Source organism: Halichoerus grypus, chromosome 10 (genome assembly GCF_964656455.1).
Source record: "Halichoerus grypus chromosome 10, mHalGry1.hap1.1, whole genome shotgun sequence".
Classification (NCBI taxonomy): domain Eukaryota; kingdom Metazoa; phylum Chordata; class Mammalia; order Carnivora; family Phocidae; genus Halichoerus; species Halichoerus grypus.
This window is the reverse complement of record NC_135721.1, coordinates 101,268,796-101,289,874: the sequence shown is the minus strand read 5'-3', so window position 1 is coordinate 101,289,874 and position 21,079 is coordinate 101,268,796. Positions and strand designations below refer to the sequence as shown.

Genomic DNA, 21,079 nt, shown 5'->3' with positions numbered 1-21,079 from the left:
TTGTCTTAGTTTGGGATCCACCAGAGGCAGATGTTAAGACAGGGATTTGAGACTGGCTTCTGAAGGAGAGGAGGGGAGAGGTTGCCAAGAGACTGGAAAGGGGTGCTGAAGAAAAATGGTGGGAGGCAAAAGGTGGGGGAAGGGAGAGAGGTAGAGCTCCGGGGAGTTAAATACCTAGAGAAAAGCTCTAAAGAGAGCCTTGAGGACAGCCTACAAATGATGAACTAGAGAGGGAAGCTGGGAGGAGCATGGGTGGACCCAATACTAGGGTTTAGGGAATTTTAGGTGAAGAGGGGCAGGCAAGGTCTGCTTCCCAACTAGGCATCATCAATTTTAGAGCTCACATAATATTAAAGGGTCAAGTTCAGAAGATCAGAGTCATCCCTGGAATTGGGGTCGGGTTCCATCTCTTGAGATCATGAGCTCAGGTCCCTTCTTAGCTCAATCCAAAAGCCATGGGCAAATACTTGGCAGCAGCCGACTCTTGAGAGAAAGAACTGGGATGCTACCTGCTTATGCTTACATGCCAAGGGAATGAGAGACAGGACAGGCAAACCCAGAGGAAAAGGTGGGCATTAGAAGTACTTTTACCTCTCCCCGCTTCTTAGTGGTTCCGTGACTGTTTCCCCTGACCCTCTTCTGAAATTATGGTGAATGTAACCTCTTCATGATTCCCTATTAACTTCTTCAGGAAAATAAAGTCAGATACTAGTTTCCCTTGCTGCTTGAAACATCTACCCCAAGTCTAGGCTTACTCCTTCGATTTATAGTTGAAGCATAAGAATCAGAGTAATGATGACCATTAATGTTTTTAAGAGCAGAGAGGATTTTTTAAGTTATTTTTAAGTTATTTTTCCCTAGGTCTTCAGCTTTTCCTTTGTGCACAATGGGGGATGTTCTTTCATTCTTTCATTTTGGCTATTCTGGAGACAACTCGGGGCAACAAACTCAAAGAGAGGTTGAAAGGAACTTGAGTTGGACTGCTGCCTGATGCCCCCACTGTGGTAGGATGAATGTGGGGGTGGCACACAGTGAAGTAAACCCCAGCACTCGAGTGATGAATAGCTGGGGCATCTGGCTGGTCTAGACCATCTTGGTAGGACTGCTGCATGTGGTTCTACTCAGCATCCCCTTCTTCAGCATTCCTGTTGTCTGGACCCTGACCAATGTCATCCATAACTTGGCTATGTATATTTTCTTACATACAGTGAAAAGAACACCCTTTGAGCCCCTGGCCGAGGAAAGGCTCAGCTACTGACACACTGGGAACAGATGGACTACGGGCTCCAATTTATGTCTTCCTGCAAATTCCTCAGCATCTCTCCTGTTGTCCTCTACCTCCTGGCCAGCTTCTACACCAAGTATGATGCCGCTCACTTCCTCACCAACACAGCCTCATGGCTCAGCGTACTGCTGCCTAAGTTGTCCCAATTCCATGGGGTTTGTCTCTTTGGCATCAACAAACACTAAGGGATGGGGCTGGGGATGACACTGGACCAAAGGACTGTAACATCTTTCCTTCTCCATACTGTCTTCTGTATCTTGAAAGCCTGAGAACTATACAACATTTCCCAATTCTGGGAAGAGAATAGATTGGAAAATGGGGTTCTCTGGGCCCAGTCCAGCAAAGAGCAGGTTTCTGTGAAACAGGAAAAGTGGGAAAGATAAGGGCCAAATCACTCTCCTCCACAGCAAGAAGCCATGTTTGGGCAGCTTGTTTGGTAATTAAGTTTTTCCAGATCTTCCACCCCACCACCTTCCAGCTCTGTTTTACTGTGTATTTTCCCTATAATAAAGAAATTTTTTTAAAAAAAAGAAAAAGACAGGGATTTGAGGCAATTAGTGTACCTGAGAGGCAAAGGAAACAGGGAATAGGACAGTGGAGAAATAAGACAGACAAGTGAAGCCACCCTATAATGGTTATGACATCAGGCCAGCTACCACTGAAGTACCTGGAGCTTTAGCCTATTGGAGAGCCCAGAGAGTCAGAGTAGAACACAGCCTCAGTGTTATCTCTCTCCAGGGGGTAGGGAGCTGGGATATTGATTGAGTGCTGCTTCAAGGGGCATTAATTCTCTGACTCTGCAGCACCTTCCATGAGCAGGCAGAGCCAGCCTCACTGGCCAGAAAAAAACCCCAGCCCAATGACACAGGAGCTGGGAGTTAGATGCTACGGGTGTGTGGTAGCAGGGAGAAAACTGGGTGAGCACTAACATGTCAGCTGCAGGGGTGCAGGGCTGAATATAAAGAAAGAATTATCCTACTCCCAGTTCACTTCCATGCAGCACAAGCCATTAATATATATATATATATATATATATACATATATACATATACATATATATAAAATTCACTACATGTGGCAGATTATTAAGCACCATTAATCAAAGGCCAATTGAATTCTTACAGTTTTCCAGTTTCATAGAGAAATAATTGACATACATCACTATATAAGTTTAAGGCATACAGCGTGATGGTTTGATTTACATATACTGTGAAATGATGACCACAATATTCAGCTGACATCTGTCTTCTCACATAGATACAATAAAAAGAAAAAAAAAAAAAGATCTTGCAAGGGATGTTGTTATCCAAGAGTAAGTAGGTTCATCCTATGATGGGTTTCTGGAGGAGTCATCGGATACTTCTTTTAAAGTAGGAAGCAAAGTCGAATTTTCTCCTTGTGATGAAAACTCTTTCATAGTTATTCTCTTAACTATACATAGTTCCTATACATCATACAACAGTGTTAGCCATGGTCATCATATGGGTCACATACCTAGTACTTCTTTATCTTATAACTGGACTTTGTATGTTTTGACCACCTTCCTCCAGTTCCCTTCCCCCCACCCTCCTCTGTCTCTGGTAACCACAAGTCTGCTCTCTTTTTCTATGATTTCTTTTTAGTTTCCACATATACGTGAGATCATACAATATTTGTCTTTCTCTGTTGTAAATGGTAGGATCTCCTTGTGTTTTATGGCTGAATAACATTCTACTGTGTATATATATATATATATATATATATATATATATATATATATCTCACAACTTTTTTATCCATTCATCCATCCATGAACACCTAGGTTGTTTCCATGTCTTTGCTATTATAAATAATGCTGCTATGAACATGGGAGGTGCAGCAATTGCATTTTGCCAATACTGCTTCCTTGAGGCCATCTAGCAAGGACTACATTCCCAGAAATATGAAGCTACCGTAAGAGTTATGGAACATGGACATGTTCGGTCTTTCATTTCTCCACACAGATATGCAATCATCAAGAGATATCTTGTGAATGAAGATTTTGGAGGACTTAAACGTGTAGCATTTCCTTTATTCTCACTGCCAGGCTGTAGGGTCGTCAGATGCGAAGATTTTCTCACTGGAGAGAAAGCAGCTTGAGAGATTATGTGGTTCATCTGACCCGTTACAACAGCTGAAAGGTATGGACTTGACCCACTTTCTCCTTTCCACTATACCTGGCTGTATGTATTATGAGACTACTGCCAATGTGGAGAACATTTTAATTAAAGTTCTTTAAGACCTCCAAGAATATTAGAAAGTATGTGGTATTTCCAATAATACATCAATATAACACTAACTACTAACGTAGCTATAATGATAGTATGCAGCTATAATGACAACTAAATCTCCTCTTTAATTTCTGTCACTTGAAATTGGTTCTAGATAACTTCCTACTTGGGAGAATATTAAACGTAGAACTAGCCTAAGTGTTTTCTAATGGTGCCACTGTCATTGTATTTGGGAAGTCTACCGTGTTTATAGATTTTTGACCTACTTTCTTTAGCAAAAGCACATAAAGTAGATTTACACACTTACACTGTGCTCAAATGTATGAAGAAAGGTGGTATCTTTTTTCTCTAAAATTGATTTTTTTACTTCTCACAAGTGCTACCTGCTGCATTGTATGTGTGTTTCCCTGTGAATGTGCCTGGAAGTTCGGAGGCATTAGAATTTTCATGCAAATTTTTTTGGTGAAGAATAACATATATAATGAAATGTGCAAATATATTTCACAAAATAAACATGAATATGGAGTCAGCACCTAGATTAAGAAATAGAACATTACCAGTACCCCAGAACCACCTGCCATGCCACTTCCCAGATACTAAACCTGAAGTGGGAGACAGGGGTAATTGATTCAATCACCCCTTTCTCCCTTCTCTGCACTCATGATCTGGGTGCATCACTGCAGAACTTAATATGATGTGAATTATTGCTTTGCTTCCTCAGAGAGGAATCAGAGGCAGGACTTGCGTTCTTTCACTCTGGAAGACGTTAAAAACTTGGACCCTTTTGGGAGCAAAGCACAGACCTTGGTAACATGGCATCATGCTAGGAGCTATGGCCAGTAGAGAAATCACAGGGAAAAGGTAGCTGACAAATTCCAGGAAAATAAAAGTTCGAGTATTATTTTTAAGTTTCCCTTTTATGCACTGCAGTTTCCTTATGTCATCTTCAAGTGTCAGAAAAGTCTGTTTAATCCACAGCCCTTTTGTTAATTATGATTGGAGGGATCCTCTTTGTCTACATTCTTCAGCAAAACGGACCAGAGGGAATAACTAGAATGTGAAAAAGATGTCAGACCTGCAGAAGGAGACAGAGGAAAGGGACTGAGCCTGAGCCTGAGCCTGGAACATGAAGCGACCAGGGGCACAGGTGGGTTTGTGGAAAGGTCTAACGCTCCTCAGGGTTCTCAGAAATACCTACCAGCACCCATAGGCTGCTCAGATTAAGGACCACCAAACAGTAAAGGGAAGAGGATCTCCCATATGCTAGAAATTAATTCGATGTAGAATTCGTCATTTTTTTAATAACTTCTACCTGTGTCATCAGACTAGCAAATATATATATGACATATATATAATATATATATATTCTTAATATTCAAATACATATATTCTTAATATTATCTTTTCATAGATATCCTTTAAAATGCAGTTAAAGAATATCATCAGACAATTAGAAAATATGAATTGGTCTTTTTTTTTGTTTTTTGTTTGTTTTTTAGTTAATTGTTTTTTATTATTTGCTGTTCTCAGGGCCCCTCTCTTCCCACTCATTCCCTGGCTGAGGGAATTTCTTCCTGAAGCGCCTATTTCACACCCAGCCACAAGATGTCAGCCCAAGCTTAGTCATCCGGCATTTTCCCGGCCCACAGAATAAGCTTTCTTTTTTTCTCACCAGAAGTAATTTGGAGGCCCTCAAGACCCTCAGGGTCAGGAACAGCAACCACAGTGGCCGATTGCCCCGGATGCTCTTCATGGGTGAAACCCCTGGCCTTCTTGGTTCTGAGCAGACCAATAATCTTTGGCTTGTGGACACTAACAAATAACAACTGATTGCCTTGAGCTCTAGCAATTTCAGAAGGGCCTCTGCTAAGAGCAGCGTCCAGTCTCCGAGGGAGCTTTCCTAACCACCGCGGCCCCCAGGGCTGGGAGGACATTGGCCCCTTGCCCAGTGTGTTGGCTGGAGCTTCCTGCGCAAGGCACGGGAAACCCGTGTCTTCGATCTGCGAAGGGGAAGCCCCATACCCGCCTCCCCACCAGCAGCATGAAGGCTACTCCAGGTCTGGTCCTGCAGCTCGATGCCTTCGTAGATGAAAATGCTTTTCCACTTGCAGCACGCCCTCTGCAGGGTGTCAGCAGAACCTTTCCTCCTGCGCGCGAGATGCCCGCGGTAGCTCCAAGAACCACCACCTTTTTGCCACACAACAGAGAAGGAGGGATGGGAGAAGGTGGCTTTTCTTGTGGATTTTTGTGAGGTCTGAAAAAACAAACAACAACAACAACAACAAACCTCTTCCAGACACCTTCCAGCAGATGTAGGCACAACCCACCGCCCAGCCTGTTCCTGAAACAGTCGCCAGCAAAGGGAGTAGGGACCTGGTCGGTTTAGATTGGTTAGACCCAACCCATGGAGCGTGGCATTGCCCAACTTGAACAAAATGGGCTCCATTATCCAGGCTGTTGGGGAGGCAGCTAGCAGAATCTACTTCACAAGGTTTAAAAAAGGAAGGAAGGAAGGAAGGGAACTGCTCAAAAAAACAAAACCAAAAACAAACGAACAAAAAACAAACCTGCCAAAAGTCCATATGAAATCTATTCTCAATAAAATTTATTTTCAGTAGGGCGCCTGGGTGGCTCAGTTGGTTAAGCGACTGCCTTCGGCTCAGGTCATGATCCCGGAGTCCCGGGATCGAGTCCCACATCGGGCTCCCTGCTCAGCGGGGAGTCTGCTTCTCCCTCTAACCCTACCCCCTCTTGCGCGCGCTCTCTCTCTCTCTCTCTCTCTCAAATGAATTAAAAAAAAATTTTTTTTTTTTTCAGTAAATCAACATTTTAAAGGTGTACTGTGCAGGTAGCTTATCATCGTGAAACCCTTTTTTTCTTTCTTTCTTTCTAAATGCCCTTTTATGTAGCTCTACTAACTACTTACAGGGTAATTTGTGAAAATTTTATTATTTTGAATGCATTGGTGGCCAGTTCATTAAGTCTCAACATAGTGGGACAAAAACAAGAAAAGGTTTTCTATTTCCCACACTGTGACTCTCCTTGGATTTCTACTGGAGTTCCCTGTCCAGTCCCTTAGGTACCTCCTGGGCAGATTCCCTAAATTTCTAGTCACTTTCAATTACCAAGATTCTATTCATTTAAATTTTTTTTAATTTAAATACATATTTAAATCTCATCTCTCTCCTTCTCCAAAGGTTGAGTTTTCAAAATGGATGAGACTGTGGTCTGCTCTTTCCTTCTGCTTTGGCATCTTGGACTCAGTAAATAGGAAGACACAGTCCATCTCTGGAATCCCTCTTTGTCCTCTTCTTTCTAGTCTCCGGCTACTCTGATGTTGGATGAGGAAGAAGGGATCAGGGAAAACGGTAAATGCCTTTTGTTTTTGTTGTTTCCCTGTGGTGGTTGTTGCTTCTGAGTTACCACCGACTGGCTACCAACACACTCCCAAGTGAAAGAGACTTTCAGACATTGCTTCACAGGTTACATGCACAAAATCTTTCCAAGGCCTTATTGGGGTTCTCCCTACCACACAATTTGCTGATGTCATGGCTCACTTCAACCCCTTTCTGCTCTCCCTTATTATATTTTCCTGGTAAAAAACCCCACACACTTGTTCCTGGTAGGCAGCCTTTGTCTTTTGAGCAACCATCTTCAGTGGAGAATTGACAAGATGACACAAAACTGGCTTTTTTCTGTAATGTCACAGGAAATTCTGCATCCCAATTGTGGATGTATGAACATCTCCACCATTGATCTTTGCTGTCTATCCTGCTTTTCTCTTCCTCCTCAGTTAGGCTGTGGGGCAGAGGGCAAGGATACTTGCCTTGGGAGATGCCTATCTGGGAAAGAGATCCAGCTTTTCCTTTTTGCAGGCAGCCCTGGTCTTTATGTGTGATTCTCTTAGAAATCCCATCACTTGGCTTTGGAGATGAGAAAGCATCTTTATCATGAACATTTGCTTCACCAGGCTGACACGCACACTTCTTATGAATCTACTACTTCTCTCAATTCTTTAATAAGATAGGAAGGGGCATTGGCTGACTCTCCTCGATAGTAGGGATGATGTGTCTCCTCCTGGTAAGCCTGGGGCAGGGCCTGGTCCCTATGGTATTTTAGAAGGTGGATATGTAACTCACGCTATCCTTAGGTTGGGTTCATTGTTGCCAATATGGGGCCATAGTGAATATCCTCCTAACTGTCTTTTAAATTTTACTTAAAGAACAATTATTAAAGAGAATTTTAAAAGTTTGATTTGTGGATCAGCATTCTGTATTAAATAAAAGAAGAAAACTCTAACATGTTTTGAGAACTTCTTTCATCTAATTGTCACAACAAGACAATGAAGTACTATCATTCTTACTTGATAAAAAAAAGAAAAAAAAGAAAGAAAATTTAAGCTCCAGAAGTATTCAGTGACTTGTTCAAGGTCTCACAGTTAATGAGGCAGAAACACAGGTATGTCTGATTCCAAAGCCCATACTTTTTCACTTCTGCTACTTTTTATACAAACAATGTCTGGTAAGTAGGTCTGATAGCCTCTCTAAATAACTAGTTTTAAATAAGCGAACAGCAAGACAAAATTCAATTAAAAAAGAGTGGCCACCACTGATCATGAACAGCACTCACATCTCCACTTACAGCACTTTCAGCTTATTCAGTCCTTCAGTGAAGAGTTATTCAGGGCCCACGGCAAACAGAGAAGAAATAGGATATGTATCCTTGCCTTCAAACTAGTTTGTAACTATGAAGGAACCTAAATACATACAGGAAATGAACTATAATAAAAGGTGAAAGTGCAAATCCTAAAACAAAGGCAAAAACTCAAATTCTAAAAGCATTCTCAAGTTCCATTTCATGTTTGGAGGAGTGGATGTCATAAAAAGTTGCAGAGTGTGCCCCTGGGTGGCTCAATTGTTAAGCGTCTGCCTTCAGCTCAGGTCATGATCCCAGGGTCCTGGGATCGAGTTCCACATCGGGCTCCCTGCTCAGCAGGGAGTCAGCTTCTCCCTCTCCTGCTTCCCTTGCTTGTGTTCCCTCTCTCGCTGTCTCTCTCTGTCAAATAAATAAATAAAATCTTTAAAAAAAAGTTACAGTATGAGCTGAGTGCTAGGGAATGGGCAGCCTAAGGGGATGAGCGATGTCAGGGAAAGGTTTGAAGGTAGGGAACAGTGTGAAGAAAATCAGAGGGAGAAATCATCTAGCAGGTTTGGGGAACAGCCAGCTATAGCTAGTTTGGCTGGAATGTGAGGTGTGTGGAATTTATGTACTAGAGATTAGGAGATAAAATTAAAAATTTATGTAAGGGTAAGATCACAGAGAACTTTCAGTGTCAGGCTAAGGTAATAACTGAAACACCATTGAAAGAAGTCGAGCTGAGTATTATCTCATTAGAGCTGAGTCTTAGGACGGTGAACCTTGGAGTACCGTGTAGAATCAATTAGAGCAGGCGAAATTGAAAAAGTCAGGGCTCCTGGGTGGCTCAGTCAGTTGGGCGGCTGCTTTCGGCTCAGGTCATGGTCCCGGGGTCCTGGGATCAAGCCCCACATCTGGCTCCCTGCTTGGCGGGGAGCCTGCTTCTCCCTCTCCCTCTGCCTGCAGCTCCCCCTGCTTGTGTGCGTTCTCTCTCTGTCAAATAAATAAATAAAATCTTTAAAAAAAAAAAGTCAAAAGAAAAGATAGAACAACCGGGTAGCTACTACAATTATCATGTGATGCACTGTCAGAGTAAATACTAGCAAAGATGTGGAGCAACTGGAACCTTTGTATACTATTCTTGGAGTAGAAAGTGGAACAATCATGTTTCAAAGTTGTTTGGCAATTTCTTATAAAGTTCGCCTTATGACCCAGTAATTTCACTCCCAGATACTTACCCAAGAGAAATGAAAACATATATTCACAAAAAGACTTGTATAAAAATATTGCCAGCTGGAGCACCTGAGTGGCTTACTTGATTAAGCAGCTTACTCCTGATTTCAGCTCAGATCATGAGATTGAGCTCCACATAAGACTCCATGCTCAGTAGGGAGTCTGCTTGAGATTCTCTCTCTCTCCCTCTCCCTCTACCCCTCCCCCTGTTCACATGTGCATGTGTGTATGCACACGCTCACTACCTCTCTCTCTCTCTAAAAGCATAAAAGGAAGGAACAAGGGAACGAAGGAAGGAGAGAGGGAAGGAAGGAAGGAAGAATATTGCTAATAATATATTGAAAAGCTGGAAATAACCCAAATGTCCATCAACAAAAAATTTAAATAAACAAATTTCAGTATATACATAATGGAATATTACTTAACAATTAAAAAATGAGCTACTGCTAGACACAATAACATGGTTGAATCTCAAAAATATAATGTTAAGGAAGCCAGGTAAGAGTATGTACCATGTGATCCCATTTATTTGAAGTCCAAATTCTGGGAAAGTTAATCTGTGGAAATAGAAATCAAAGAGTGGGTTTTGGGGGAAGGAAATAAAGGGAAGTGTGGAGAATGGACTAGAAAGTTGCATGAGGGAAATTTCTGAGGGATGCAGATGTTCTGTATATTATTTCTGGTGGTGATTACCCATATCACACAATTGTCAAAAACTCGTCAATCTGAAAATGTGGCATCCCTGCATCTTATTGTATGTCAATTATAACTTAGTTTAAAAAAATTCTAGGGCACTGAAAAGGTAACATTCACGCAACCTCCCTGGAAAAAACAAACTAACAAATCACAACACTCCCATACATTACCTGAGAAATCAATCAAAATAAAATGGTGGAAATAATGGTTGAAAAGGGCATAAGGGTGAGCAATAAAAGCAATAAAAACCTACAGTAAAAACAAAATAATAAGCTTAGATTTAAAAAATTAAGGACTTTTGTAAGAGATAATGAATGCTATAAAATTAATACATTAATAGTTGCCTGTATCTCAAAGGCTAAATTATGGTCAAAAATTCTGAAAAGTCAGTGGAAAAAGATACAGCAGTGGTGTGTTTAAAGAAATCTGTAATTTAAAAAGGCTAAAGGCCTGCTGCAGAAAAAGCCAGTATTATGCTCAAATGACATATTTATACACTTAAAACAATTTATTGTAAATTCTTTAAAGAATATTTTTTCAATTAAGTTCATGGTTCATAAAATTTGCTTTGGAAATAAAACCCATTTGGCTGCATTTATTTCTCACCTAGAGGTAATATAGTGCTTGCTGAAGCGTGTCCTCCTATCTGTCGGGGAAGTAGAGCTCATGTAAAAAAGGCAGCATGTAACTTTCTGTAATTAGCTTAGGAAACAAAATTAATTACTATTCATTATATCTTACCCAGATAAACTCTAAGAAGTATATACTTAAGGTTACTTGTTTGGGGAGTCAGAAATTATATTTCCTATTCAAAAGCAAGATAGAAATCTGTAAAATATGTCATTCTGGTGACTTGCTTAGGAAGCAAAAGTGAGTTAAGAGTAGTTGAAAGTCCATTTGAGAAGGAAAATATAGCCTTGCACCATGATAATTCATGTACTCTTCTCTAGAAGGAAAGCTAAGCTGTTACCTGGAGATGTATTTTCCAGTAATAAACAGGTCATAGTTCTGTGCAGAGATGCCAGAATTCTGTACAGATAGAGAGTGACACACAGTGCAAACCCTTAAAATACACTATGATAATTTGGATCTCACCAGCTCCCCACCCACTCTGGATACTTGTTAATTCTCTGGGTTTCTGTGACTCTAAGATACTAACACATGGTTACTAGAAATAAGTGGAATGACTCTTAATGAGCAAACAGTTGACTAAATTGTGGTTAATGTCTACAAGGAAATATTAGATCTGTATTGACATTGTATTGTTTATATGTTAAATGAAAAAAGTAAGTTTCAGAATCACACGTATTGTAAATATTCATTTTAGGTAAAACAAATCACAAGGGATTTGGGGTAAAAAGTCCCAATATAAGATAAGAAAACAGAGCAGTAAATGCCATACTAGAATATGGAATAATATTGCTCATATTTAAAAAAAAGACATCACTGATCTGTTTAAAACGTACATGACAATTACTATAAGGAAATCGCTTTGGAAATATATGTACTAAAAAAAATTCGGGAAAGATGCGTTAACATGGGTGGATGGACGGATGGATGGATGGATGGATGGATGAGTCGGTAGACTGATGGATGGAGAAATCTGGAAGCATTTTTCCATTATTTTTCTAGTATATGATGTTTCCAATGATAATTCTGTTGCCAAAATCCCTTTTGTTCTCCTTATCTTTAGCGTTCTGACATTTTTGACAGTCAGAATGTGAATAGAAATCTTTTCTATTTAAAGAATTCTATTCCCCTTCAGCTCTGAAAAATACCCTCATTGCTTCTCAAGTCATTGAGACCTGCTTTATTTCCTCTGTTCTATCTTTGGGGCACTACTACTTGCTGGCTGTTAGATCTCCTGGGTAGATCTCTGTCTTGATTTCTCTAAAACATTCCATATCCTTTTCATGTTGCTCAACATTTTGATAATTTTTTTCATTTTCCCCCTTTTTTAATGAAAGGTTCACTTTATAAGTCAATCAGAGAAAGACAATAATCATAAGTTTTCACTCATATGAGGAATATAAGAAACAGCACATAGGATCATAGGGGAAGGGGGGGAAACTGAATGGGAAGTCATCAGAGAGGGAGACAAACCATGAGAGACTCTTAATTCTGGGAAACAAACTGAGGGTTGATGGAGGGGAGGTGGGTGGGGGTATGAGGTAATTGGGTGATGGGCATTAAGGAGGGCCTGTGATGTGATGAGCACTGGGTGTTATATGCAACTGATGAATTATTGAACTCTAAATCTGAAACTAATGATGTACTATGTGTTGGCTAATTGAAATTAAATTTAAAAAGGATCATTTTGGTCTCTATTTATGAATACAATATCTTCTTAAATTGGTATGTTTCTTTCTCTCTGTGCCCTGAATTATCTCTATCCTCTTGGGTCAGTTTGTGTGTATGTGTGTGATTGTATTATCCTAAAACAGTGAAGAGAATAGGGAGTGAGATTACAGTTACAGGAGAAGAGATGTCTACAGATTTCTGGAATATAGAAGATATATTAAGAAATGCTGATGGCAGAGGAAGAGGTAAGGAGGGAAAGCCACTTCTTAGAATATATGCTGAGGAACATACATGAAAGAAGCAGCCAATTCACCTTGCAGACATGGGTGACAATTCCAGCATACTGTTTATTACTCAGATGGTCCTTGGTATTGTACTTCATTCAGAACTTGCACTATTATTTAATAGATCAAATATACAAGGTATGAAATACGTATGTATTTAAGGCATATCTGTGTTTATCATTTATAACCCTAATGTACATATGGTAGATATGTATCCTTTGTATATAATTATATTTAAGTTATATATGTTTACAATTTTGTTCTGCTTGGTTTTGAACTTACATAAATATAATTATGCTATAAATATTATTCTAAGATTGTTTCTTTCATTCAATACTGTTTTTGAGGTTCATCCACATTGAGGCATGTGGTTGTCATTTAATCACTTTCACTGCTGAATTTTATTCCATTGCATGATATATTACAATTTATTGATTCAGTCTGCTATTATGAAGATTCAGTGTTTGGCTATCATAAATCATGCTGCCATGAACATTCTTATATACATATTCGTTTATAGGAGTGCACAATTGTCTCTTGGCATGGACTATTACATTACAGAAATGCATAGGTTCAATACCACATTTGATACTAAACTGGTTTCTAAAGTTGTACGATTACACCCAAACAAACAGTGGATGAAAGTCCTGGTTCTTCTACATCTTAGTGATTATTTAGTATCTTCGAATATTCTAAATCTTATTGAGCTGGTAGTGTGCAACTATGTCTCATTTGGGTTTTAATTTGTATTTCTAGTATTGCAAATGAATGTGAGCCTCACTTTCTTGTGTATTGTGATTTTTTGTCTGTGAGCTACTCATTTTTTATCTATTTTTTTTGTGGGAGTTTTTTTAACTTGAGTTTGAATTTGAGGTTTTACAGAAAAGATATGCATTTTCATCAGCAGGCACCTAAGAGTATTATTAGAATGAGGTCACTTCAATTAAATGATCTGAATGAAATTTTCCAGACCACAAAGGTAGTGTGAATATGGACTAAAACCCATGTGAGAGCTGGCTTACATATTTTTAGAGGAGATTTCTTTTTTATCTAGTACCAAGTTCAAAAAAGACAAGTTTTATCTATGCCCCCTTCTTCAGGGTGAGATTTCTTTTTAGTTCACCTTGCCACCAAGGGCATAGCCCTTAAGAATCCCAGGCTTATGAGATGTCCCAATAGACTTCTACTTTGGGTGGACCCTAAGATTTGCCTCTGTGCCCTGTATTCCATAAAGCCAAATCAGAAACTCAATTCTCCAAGTTTCTTAGCAACTCTTGGAGAAGTTCCAGCTTCGACATTTAATCTAACTTACAGGGTTCCTTCTTTCACTTTAGTTTGAAAACTGCAGATGTCTTTTTTTAAAATATCAGCTCAATAAGGCTCTTAAATTAAAAAAAAAAATCCATCCAACACTTTCATTATTTCAATCAGGAGTGTCAATCAGCATATAATCTGGTATATTACATAACGCTGCTTCTTTAATCTTTACCAAATAGACTAGTGTTGCCCAACGGAACATTCTGTGATAAAGGAAATGTTCCATGTCTTCACTGGCCAATATGGAAGCCACTAGCCACATGTGGCTGTTGAGCATGTGAAATGTAATTCTGGTGGTTAAAGAAGTGAATTTTAATTTTTTTAAAAGATTTTATTTATTTGACAGAGAGATAGAGAGAGCACAAGTAGGCAAAGCAGCAGGGAGCTGAGAGGGGAGACTGACACAGGACTCGATCCCAGGACCCTGGGATCATGACCTGAGCCGAAGGCAGATGCTTAACGACTGAGCCACCCAGGCGCCCATGAATTTCAATTTTTACTTAATTTTAATTGTTTTCTTTTTTTTTAAGATTTTATTTATTTGACATAGAGACAGTAACAGAGGGAACACAAGCAGGGGCAGAGGGAGAGGGAGAAGCAGGTTCTCCACTGAGCAGGGAGCCCGATGTGGGGCTCCATCCCAGGACCCTGGGATCATGACGTGAGCTGAAGGCAGATGCTTAATGACTGAGCCACCCAGGTACCCCACTTGTTTTCAATATAAATTTAAATAGCCATCTGTAGCTAGTGGCTACCATCAAACAGCAGAGGAACAGACCTTTATTCACCCATACATAACTGCTCTTATAAGGTGTAACTATTAGAATTATATATAAACTAGAAGATGGGATTATTTGCTACATGACTAAGAATGCATAGCCAAAGGAAAAGCAGTATAAAATCAAGTTTAAAAGAGGGCTGGTCTTCAAACTACAAGGTTCTATAAGAACTAAGGACATGGAGTTGTAGGGTTACTTCATTATCTGCAAACTATTTCCCCAACACTATTACACATAACTCAGCAATGAAAACACTGGATAGAAGTGATCTATATGCAGGAGCACCAGCAAGTTAAACCAACAAAACCATAGCTGTGGTAAAACCGTAGCTATTTCCCTACCAGAGGTAGGTTTAAAGGCCTACTGATTTAACAGTCGAATATCGTATCTATAACTTCATCCAGACTTTTATCATGATGTATTGGCAGCTAAAAATGTTATTACTGGGGACCCTGTCATATTAATTACACTGGAGCTGGTACTAACATCAGGCACAGCAATGTTAAACACATTAATGCCCAAAGTGACCCTGGTATGCTCCAAGGTCTTTTCTGGCACAGCAACTGTCTTCAGTTTCTTCTCCCCATTGGCCATAAAGGAATTTTGGCAGCACTATGTATACAATCTAAGCAGGCTTTGCGGTTTGATAACAAGGGCAGAATTGGCCGTGGCATGTTAAGAACACTTGGATTTTGAGCAGCATGCCCATATTTACACCCTTTCTTTTTTTTTTTTTATACTGCTGGAAAATTTCCAATTTCTACATTTATCATCTCTCATGAGATCTGACATATGTTGAAGTTATGCTTTGTTTTGGCACACAGTTTGTTCAATGATGGTTATTCACCTGGTACAAGACATGGAGAAGAAACCTTTGGACACAGAGCAGATGACACCACTTTCTGTTTTGTAATGCGTCCTGATGTCATTTTCTGTGAATGTGGTCAGGTAGAGTTGTTTTTTGTTGTTGTTGGGCTTTTTTTTTTTCCTGTCTCGTTTAGTGGGGTGGGGTGAGCTAAAGTCGCAGGAAGAAAAATGTGATGTATGTGCTCAGTATGTACCATTTTGGTTTTGTTTTGCAAGAAGACTTGAACTATTTTTGATAACAAGAGTAAATGGTAGGAAATGATTCTTTAAATAAAAAAAAGAGTCAGTCTTCCTCCTGAAAGTATTAAGCTTCCAGCCTCTTTTTTTTTTTTTTTCTTTTTTGGGAAATAATACTGGATGTGTGACATCTACCTGACTACATCACAAAAAGAGTATTTAACATAGTTTGTGGATTGCACAAGTCAAAAACATAAACAGCACAGGAAATGGCATGAGGCACTCCCCAAAAGATTTCATTAGGCTAAATCTTATCTCAGCTGCAATTGCTCTGACTCAGACGAGCTTCTTGAATTAATATCAAAGCCAGTACATTCTCACAGCTGGGCTCCCACCATGCAGCCTCTTGTTTTTGTTATTTATGGCACTAGACCTCTCCTTGGAACTTCAGGGAATCAACTATTTGGCTCTAGACCCATTCATAGAGAGACTTCTCCCAATATTATTGCTACCAGACACATGATATTTATTTCCTTTTAAGAAATGGAGGAGTATTTAAATCATGCCTCTTTGCAGAGTTATATTCTGCACAGAAGAAGCACAGTCCTGTGAAAAGAGTACTGGACTTAGGGTCAGGAGAAATGGGTTCTTACCCTAACTGTGCCATTAACCACATGTGTTCTTCCTGCACAAGCAGCGCAACTTTTCTGGGCCTTGGTTTCCTCAGCTGTAAAAGGTAAGGGTTCTACCACAACAACATTAAGATCCCATATGGCAGGGGCGCCTGGGTGGCTCAGTTGTTAAGTGTCTGCCTTCGGCTCAGGTCCTGGGATCGAGCCCCGCATCGGGCTCCCTGCTCAGCGGCAAGCCTGCTTCTCCCTCTCCCACTCCCCCTGCTTGTGTTCCCTCTCTCGTTGTCTCTCTCTCTGTCAAATAAATAAATGAAATCTTAAAAAAAAAAAAATCCCATATGGTAGTTTAATTGGGAAGGCTGAGTTACCCAGAACTGACCCATGTAAACAAGTAGAAGATAGATTGGGGGTTCTATTTCCATGCTGCTGGATCCTCAGAATAGGTCAACCCCAATGGAAAGAAAGCCAACCTTTTTTGCACTTTTTCCTCAATGACCTGTTTTCTAATTTAGGAAAGATTAAATACTCATAGTTCATGAGAGTGTTTCTGGGTCAGTTTGTAGGGTCTGTGTCTTCTTTATAAGGACACTATTTTATATCCCATTACCATGCATTTCACATCATAAATGAAAACCTCTTACATTTATAGGGTATCTGAAAAGGTGGAAACCATATGATAACCTTATTTTAAGCAAGTATGTCAGTTTTATTATCAAATAATGGGCATTAAATTTAAAACAATGGGTTTAGGGGTGCCTGGGTGGCTCAGTCGGTTAAACACCTGCCTTTGGCTCAGGTCATGATTCCAGAGTCCTGGGATCAGATTGAGCCCCGCATCAGGCTCTTTGCAGTGGGGAGTCTGCTTCTCCCCCTCCCTCTGCTCCTCCCCCCACTCATGCTCTTCCTCGCTCTTTCTCTCTCTCTCAAATAAATATATAAAATCTTTACAAAATAAAATAAAACAAAGGGTTTGTTAGTTGGCAAAAAGTACAGTAAATATGCCAGAGAGTCTGGAAACAAGAGAAATGGTGTTTTTGTTGTTGTACATTATACAGATAGGAAAATTGAGTCTCAGAATTGCTAAGAGCTCAGAGTTCATAAGGAGCAGATCAGATCCAAAATTCAAGCCCATATTGGTCTGCCTCCAAAGGTATGCAGCTTGTTCTCCATTAGGTATAAGCATATCAAATCAAAACCAGCTTCCTAACATATTTATATAACTTTTCTCATTGAAAGCTTACAAATAACAATCCAAGATTCCAAACAACCCACTTTGAAGGAGACTGGATAAAGTGGTCTAGAAGCTTTTGATGTATGATGGAAGAGTCTAACTGAGCCTTGGTCACTTTAAGACAAAAAGTTTTCATTGTTTTTTCAGAACTTTTTTTTAAATTATGTTCAGTTAGCCAACATAGAGTACATCGTTAGTTTCTGATGTAGTGTTCAGAATTTTTCTTTAAGAATTTTCTGAAAATATCTGTATACTTTTCAAACAAAAACTTTTTATCCTGAAGCCCATTCTGTGTATAATGAACATTTCTTCATTTTATGACATTAAGTAAATGTGCATATCAATGTCCTCTGCTTAAAGTAGAAAACTAATTGCAGGGTGCTGTCACTTCTACCTCGTTTATACAACATATGGCACAGTACCCTGAACAGCTACGCTGAGCTACACGTAAAGTCTTCAAATGTTTGGACTGGATGAAAGCTTGTAATAGGCTACTCTAACCTCCTCACTTCACACTTGAATTGACTAAGGCTCATTCATTCAGTACACCTTTTCCAACACCTACTGTATGCCTTTCATAAGATTCAGAACAATGGGTGATCAAAGGATGAATCAGCTCAGACAAGTCCAGCGATTGCCCAAGGACACTCACAGCTCCATGCCACATCTAGGACAACTGGAGCAATGGTGATCAGAACACAAGACTGAAGTAAGTCAGCACACATCTGTCATTATTTATAAAGGTGCTAAAGGTAGGAAGCAGGATGAATGCAAACCCAGTGAACATCAAGGGAAGGAAATCTGGGGAAAGTTTTTAAATATTTATATGTGAGGACTTCAAAGAAATGCTTTAAAGCAATGCCACTTAAGTTGAGGGATATGACCTGATGGAACAATTTAGCAACTGACAGAGTATTTTTCAGAAAAAGACAGGCTTTGAGGTGTATGGTGTTCAAACAGTACAATGTGGGGGCGCATTAAACTCTCTAGCCTTCAGACATCAAAAAGTAACTTCTGGGTGGAAACAGTGGCTCCACAGACTCACATCTTTCTATCTCCACTCTAGTCTGCAAGTGAAATCTAACAGATACGGAATTACAAGTGAAATCTGGCCTCCTTGGGAAAACTAAGAGGTTACGTGGAAAAAAATAAAAACAAAATCTCTTCTATATCACCTCCCTGACAAGGCAGCAAGCCCACAATAAGAACAGAGTAATAATGGTTTCAATGAAAACCTCCCACTCTTGTTCTGGAAATGACGAAGAGACAACTCCAGTTCACTGGGATTCCCAGGATCACTGATTCTTCTAGGGGACCCTTAGCCTCTAGGCAGATCCAATTTACCCTTCAAGAAGAATGAGATCATAAGGAGACTAAATTGCCATTGTTTATCCCTCCAAAGCCTACTCACTATGAACTCTAGGGGAATAGGGGTTTTTTACCTGGGCAACTTCTCCTCTGGATTATTTAGGGCTTCAAGAAGGTTGCCTTTGGAACTGGAATGCTTCTAGTGACTGAGAAGCCAGTCTGTGTAGAAGGGGTCCCGTCTAAGTCCAAACTATATATGTTCTAAGGACTCCAGTATGTCTGGACATATTTGAAGGGCTTTTAAGATGCGACCACCAGGACAGATTTTAATGAACATGTCCCAAGGTCCAAACCACAACTTTGGTTCAAAAATAATGGTGCAGGGTCATAGAACAGTGGCAGTGTGGTGGAGGAACTTCAGTGTAGCTCCGGAGTATAGTGGAGACCTAAGCATAGATAGAGACTCTCGTAAAAGCGCAAGTGGAAAAGTAAAGTCACTTCAAGTATATTTTCCACAAGACTAAGAGAACAATTAGCCAACAGCACCAGGTCCAGCAAGACCAGGAATTGGCACCCTCAGTGCAAATGTTGGCACCCTTGTATCATGGATCTGCTGCCTCTGTGAGAACATCGACAAGCACTGGAGTAGTGGCAATGCCCCAGGACAGAATGGGGAAGTGATTAGCACAAAGAATCAGAGCATTGAGAGGAGATGGGGAGTCTGGGTCCTCACACATCTCCTTCCTCAAGACAAGAGGATTTATCTGCAGAATGCATTTGAGAAAGACTCAGGAGGAATTTGAAAGAAGTTCCTTGCCATTCTTGTAGAGACATGGGAAATAGAGCCAGAAAAGTACTGTTTAATGACTATTGTCATAAGCATTATTTATTCCTACGCTGCTGCAGCATCGAAAATACAAGTTAAGAAAGAAAAAAAATCGGTGCTTTTTTTCTTTAATGAAATGTGTAACTGTGGAATTCTCGAACTTGATAAACTATGAAATGTTAGTTCTAGCCTTTTCTTCTTCTTGTGGCTCCTCCTGCAGCTTCTCCGAGTATTGCCATGTGAATTTCCTCACAAAAAAGAACCAGGCTGGATGAGAACAATGATTTCTTGGAGTAGTGCAATGTCATGGATTCTGAAAAGAAGGTGCCACATTTCTGCTGCATTGATGCATCCCTAAAGAAGCTACATAATTTATTCTGTTACTGTCAAAACCTATCTGCTGCCCTTAAGCATTTTACTTAAAAATTATCTTTATGATTATTGCCTTTACTACAACCCTGATTAGCTTTTATGTGACGATAAATGCATATATGTTTGGGTTAATATATGCCACATATATATTTCCATTCATTTTCTTCCCTTGGTGAGTGTGTTTATGCACTCAGTTTCCAACACAAACTACACCACTAGCACCCATACATATGGATAAGAAACAGAAGGGGTTAGGTGTGGAATGCCATACCTTCTTGCTCTAATTAAGGACAGCAATGGAATAACCAAACTAGGGAGGTTCTGGGCTTTAGGCAGATAAAATTCACAACTGATAAGCGTTCAGAACTATCATCCCTTTCCCCATACACTACTGAATAGGGGAGATTGCTTCTCATACTCCCAGATAAACCTGTGCATACCTTCATTCACAAAGTAAGACCTTGGGCAATGAGCTTAACCTCTTTGGATGCAATTTTTTGATTCATAAAATAAAAAATAAAATATCTGCCTGTCTGTCCCTCATAAGACTTTCTATCACATAAAATAGAAAATTACAATATAGATATATTTTTGTTTTATTTCAATTACCTTCACTTTTTTTTTTCTTTCTTTCTTTTTTTTAGAGAGAGAGACAGAGAGCACATGTGTGGGGGAAGGGGCAGGGAACAGAGAAAGAATCTCAAGCAGGCTCCATGCTCAGCACAGAGCCTGATGCAGGGCTTGATCTCACAACCCTGAGATCATGACTTGAGCTGAAATCAAGAGTCAGATGCTTAACTGACTGAGCCACCCAGGCAACCCACAATTAGCTTCATTTTTAAAAAAAGAAATTATCACTTAAAATAAAATGGTCCCTGGAAACGTGA

General features: G+C 39.8%; 1 pseudogene; it reads left to right on the top strand.

Moving 5' to 3' along the window:
* The first annotated feature begins 1,009 nt into the window (after window positions 1-1,009).
* Window positions 1,010-1,470, top strand: LOC118545137 (ORM1-like protein 2 pseudogene; annotated as a pseudogene).
* Window positions 1,471-21,079: the final 19,609 nt, after the last annotated feature.